The sequence below is a fragment of the Lynx canadensis genome, chromosome X, assembly GCF_007474595.2.
Source record: "Lynx canadensis isolate LIC74 chromosome X, mLynCan4.pri.v2, whole genome shotgun sequence".
Classification (NCBI taxonomy): domain Eukaryota; kingdom Metazoa; phylum Chordata; class Mammalia; order Carnivora; family Felidae; genus Lynx; species Lynx canadensis.
Genome location: NC_044321.2, coordinates 54,198,057 through 54,203,368, shown reverse-complemented (window position 1 = coordinate 54,203,368; position 5,312 = coordinate 54,198,057). Strand labels below are relative to the sequence as shown.

General features: G+C 36.9%; 1 long non-coding RNA gene across 1 annotated transcript; it reads left to right on the top strand.

Annotated features, from left to right (window-relative positions):
- Positions 1-2,214: 2,214 nt before the first annotated feature.
- LOC115507418 lies at positions 2,215-4,914 on the top strand. Its single transcript, XR_003966644.1, has 3 exons — positions 2,215-2,287; positions 3,546-3,551; positions 4,887-4,914. It is a non-coding gene; the product is annotated as an uncharacterized LOC115507418 (long non-coding RNA).
- Positions 4,915-5,312: the final 398 nt, after the last annotated feature.

Below are 5,312 nucleotides of genomic sequence, written 5' to 3'. Positions count from 1 at the left end.
CTTCTTCCTTACCTATTTGGATGTCTTCTATTTTTGATTGCTGTGAGTAGGACTTCCAGTACTCTGATGAATAAAAGTAGTGAGAGTGGACATCCTTGTCTTGTTCCTGACCTTAAGGGAAAAGTTCTCAGTTTTTCTCCATTAAGGATGGTGTTACCTGTGGGTTTTTCACATATGGGCTTGATTATGTTGAGGTATGTTCCCTCTAAACCTACATTGGTAAGGGTTTTTATCATTAATGGATGCTGTGCTTGGTCGAATGCTTTTTCTGGGTCTATTGAAATGATCACAAGGTTCTTATCCTTTCTCTTATTGATGTGATGTATCATGAGGATTGTTTTGCCAATATTGCAACACACTTGCAAACAAGGAATAAACCCACTTGATTATGGTGAATGATCTTTTCAAAGTATTGTTGGAACAGTTTGCTAGTATTTTATTGAGAAATTTTGCATGCGTGTTCATCGGAGATATTGGCCTGAAGTTCTCTTTTTTAGTGGAGTCTTTATCAGTTTCATATAAGGGTAATGCTGGCTTCATAGGATGAATTTGGAAGTATTCCTTCCACTTCTATTTTTTAGAGTAGTTTGAAATAGATAGGTATTATCCCTTCTTTAAATGTTTGGTAGAATTCACCTGTAAAGCCATCTGGTCCTGGACTTTAATTCGTTGGAAGTTTTTTGATTACTGATTAAATTTCTTTGCTGATTATTGGTCTGTTAAAGTTTTCTATATCTTTCTGTTTCAGTTGTGGTAGTTCATATATTTCTAGGAATTTATCCACTTCTTCTAGGTTGTCTAGTATGCCAATATTGGTTGGCAGATAGTTTTTTGTAATATTCTCTTAGAATTGTTTATATTTCTGTGCTGTTGGTTGATATTTCTCCTCTCTCTTTTGTAATTTTATTTATTTGAGTCATTTCATTTTTTTTCTTGATAAGTTTGGTTACAGGTTTATCAATTTTATTGATTTTTGCAAAGAAGAAGCTCCTGGTTTCATTGATCTGTTCTATTGTTTTTTAGTTTCTGTATCACTAATTTCTGCACTAATCTTTATTATTTTCTTTCTTCTGCTACTTTTAGGTTTTTCTTCTTATTCTCTTTGTAGATCCTTTAGGTGTAAAGTTAGGTTGTATATTTGAGATATTTCTTCCTTCTTGAGGTGAGCTTTTCCACTTAAAACTGCTTTCGCTGCATCCTCAAAATTTTGGACCATTGTGTTTTCATTTTCATTTGTTTCCATGTACTTTTTAATTTCTTCTTTTGTTTCCTGGTTAACCCATTCATTGTTTAGTATCATGTTATTTAACCTCCATATATTTGTGTTCTTAGATTTCTTCTTATGGTTGACTTCTAGTTTCATAGCATTATGGTCTGAAAAGATGCATGGTATCACTTTGATCTTCTTCCCTTTTATTATTATATAGTGTCCATTTTTGTTTCTTGTTACAGACTTTGTTTTGAAGTCCATTTTGTCCAATATGTTTATTGCTACTCCAGGCTTCTTTGACATTCATTTGCATGATAAATGTTTCTCCATCCCCCTACTTTCAGTCTACAGGTATTTAGGTCTGAAATGAGTCTCTTGTAGGCAGCATATACTTGGAACTAGCTTTTTTTAATCCATTCTGTCACCTTATGTCTTTTGACTGGAGTATTTGGTCCATTTACATTCAAAGTAATTATTGATAGATATGTATTTGTTGTAATTTATTATTTGCTTTGTGATTATTTCTAAAGATTTTCTCTGGTCTTTCTTGCTTTTCTCTCTTTCATGGCTTGCTGATTTTCCTTAGCGATATATATGGATTTCTTTCTCTTTATTCTTTGCATTAGGGGTTTTTCACATATGGTTACTATCAGGTTTGTATATAACCTCTTCTGCATATAGCAGTGTATATTAAGTTGATGGTCATTTAAGTTTGAACCCATTCTTTATTACTCTTCTCCCCCACATTTTAGGTATATGTTGTCATTTTTTACATCCTTTTATTTTGTGAGTTCCTTGAATGATTTTTTACATAAATATTTATTTGTACTGCTTTTTTGTTTCCTACTTTCATACTGTCACTTTTTATCTCTTCCTTCTACTCAAAGAGTTGCTTTTAATATTTTTGCAGGGTTGGTTTAGTGGTCACAAACTCCTTTAGTTCTTCTTTGTCTGAGAAACTCTTTCTCTCTCCTATTTTGAATGATAGCCATGCTGGATAAAGCATTCTTGGCTGCAGATTTTTCCCATTCAGCACTTTGAATATATCATGCCACTCCTTTCTTGCTTGGAAAGTTTGTGCTGAAAAATCCCCTGCTAGTCTTATGGTGCTCTCCTTGTATATTATTGTCTTATTTTTCTTGCTGCTTAAAAACTTTTTCTTTATCATTATATTTTTCCAATTTAATTATGTCTTCGTGTCGGCCTGCTTTTGTTCATTTTGTTGGGGGTTCTCTGTGGCTTCTGTATCTGGATATCTGTTTCCTTCCCCAGATTAGGGAAATTTTCATCTAGTATTTTTTCAAATAAATTTTCTGCCCCCTTTTCTCTCTCTTCTTTTGGGACTCCTACAATACAAATGTTATTACCCTTTATGGAGTCACTGAGTTCCCTAAGTCTATTCTCATTTTGCCCAATTCTTTTTTGCTTTTTCTATTCAACTTGATTACTTTCCATTACTGTGTCTTCTAGGTCATTAAATCATTCCTCTGCTTCTTCCATCCTGCTATTTTTTCCATCAAGCATTTCATTCCATTCATTCATTCCGGTTCATTTAATGAACCTTTATTTCTGCTGTTATTCCTTATCTCTGTGTTAAGGGTCTCACTCATGTCTTCCACTGTTTCAAGTCCAGTGAGTATCATTATGAACATTGCTTTAAATAGCCTACCAGTCACATTACTTATATCTGTTTTGCTTAGATCTCTGGCCATGGCCTTGCCCTGTTCTTTCTTTTGGGATATTTTTCTCTGTCTTTCATTTTGTCTAAGTCTCTGTGCTTTGTCTCTGTGTTAGAAAAGTCACCTACATCTCCTGTTCTTGAGGTTAATGGCCTAATGAAGAAGAGGTCCTGATGTGCCCTGCTGTGTCCTGTACACTGTTCCCCAGGGCCTGGCTCTTCTAATAGTTTCCAAAGTGTGCTTTATATGCTCTGTTCTTTTGTCCTGGCTGCTTTATCCTTCAGACCAGTCATCTGCAGAGGATCTTTTTGCCTGTTGTGGGCAGTGTTTGGTTCCTGACCTGAATGTGTATGCTTTGGTTGGCTTGTGAAATGAGACCTGTTACCACTGCCACTGCAGTTTTGTGGAGGCTCCACAAAACTGCCATGTTGGGAGACATGGTGTGATCAAGGGTTTGGGCCAGCCTTCTGTACGAGAGGGCCCACAGCATTGGGACTGAGGCAACTGAGACTAGAAAGGGTGGTTCCACCACAGTGCAGTGCAGGGTGGGGAGAGTGGAGATTGTTGTAAGCAAGTTAGGTAGCAAGTGTTGGTGCTGTACTGGTTCCAGCAGGTGGCCCTGTGCTTTTGCTGAGTGACAGGGATGGAAATGGCAGTAGCCAGTTCCTTTGCTCCAAGAGGGGTCTCTCTGTGAATGAATGGTGCCTCTATGAGATGCACTCCAAAATGAGCATATAACCTCCCCACTGTGTGCCCCAGGCACTCACAGATCACTGTTTCCATGCTGTATGTCTGCAGGTTGTTTGCCTGCCTTCTTTCCAAGAGCAGCACAATGCTCTCCTAGCTCTATCCCAGCCAAGCCCACTGACCTTTAAAACTCCAGGCACTAAACTTTGCTGGTTGCCAGAAGTCATGAAATTGGGTCCCTCTTGCTTTGCAAGCCATTTGCTATGGGGATTCATTTTCCCTGAGTGCTCCCTTGGATTAGTCAATCTCTTGCTCTTCTCTGCAACCACAGCTCCTCCACCGCTACAGTGACCACGTTCCATTTTTCTCAGAGCATTTCTCTGTACTTCCTACCTTCTTTGATGTGGACTCTTCTCTACCTGTAGTTGTGGAGTTTGTTCTGTCAGTCTTCAGGTCAATTTCTGTGGGTATTTAGGTTGGTTTAATAGTTATCTTGTTCTATTGGTGGGACAAGGTGAGCCTAGAGTTCTTCTACCCCACTGCCATTTTCAATGGTCCATACCTTCCTTTCAATCTTCAGATGTCTTTAGGTCTGAGATGAGTCTCTTCTAAGCAGCATATAGATGCGTCTTATTTATTAATCCACTCTGTCACTCTATGTCCTTTGATTGGAGTGTTTAGTTCATTTGCGTTCAAGGTAATCACTGATAGATAAGTATTTATTGCCATTTTGTTACTTGTTTTGTAGTTTTTATCTGATCCCTTCTTCTCTTGCTCTCTTTCATGCTTTGCTTGCTCTATTTAACTATATACTTGGGTTTCTTTCTGTTTATTCTTTGCAAATCTACTACTGGTTTTTGATTTGTGGCTATCTGTAGGTTTGTATATCATCTCTTCTGCTTATAGCAGTCCATATTAAGTTTATGGTCACGTAAGTTTTAAACCATCCTTTACTCCTGTACCTTGCCCCTGTATGTTTTTAGATATATGGTGTTGTATTTTACATTCTTTTATTTTATAAATCTCTTGATTGATTTTTACAGATTTAGTTATTTTTACTGCTTTTGTGTTTTTTGCTTTTCATGCTCTCATTTATGTTTTTTCCTTTCCACTCAAAGATTCCCCTTTAATATTTCTTGGTGTAGTGACCATGAAATCTTTTAGTTTTGGTTTATCTGAGAACACTTTATCTCTCTTTCTATTCTGAATGATAGCCTTGCTGGATAGAGTATTCTTGCCTGCATAATTTTCATTTTCAGCACTTTGATCATATCATGCCACTTCCTTCTGGCCTGCAAAGTTTGTGCTAGAAAATCTGCTGATAGCTTAGAGGAGTTTTGGTTGTATGTAACTCTCTTCTCTTACTGTCTTAATTTCTTTTTTATCATTACTTTTCCCATTTTAATTACTATGTGTCTTGGTGTGGACCTCCTTGGATTGATTTTGGGAGGTAATTTCTGTTTCCTGGACCTCAAAATTTGTTTCCTTCCTCATCCATGTATTTGGGAAGTTTTCAGCTAGTATTTTTTCAAATAAATTTTCTGCTCTCTTTTCTCTTCTTCTTCTGAGATCCCTGTAATGTGAATGTGATTACACTTGATGGAGTCACTGAGTTCCCTAAGACTATTCTCATTTTGCATATTTGTTTTTCTTTAATTTGCTCAGCTTGGTTACTTTCCATTACCTGTCATCCAGGTCCCTCTGATTCATCTAGCCTGCTATTTATTCTATCAAGT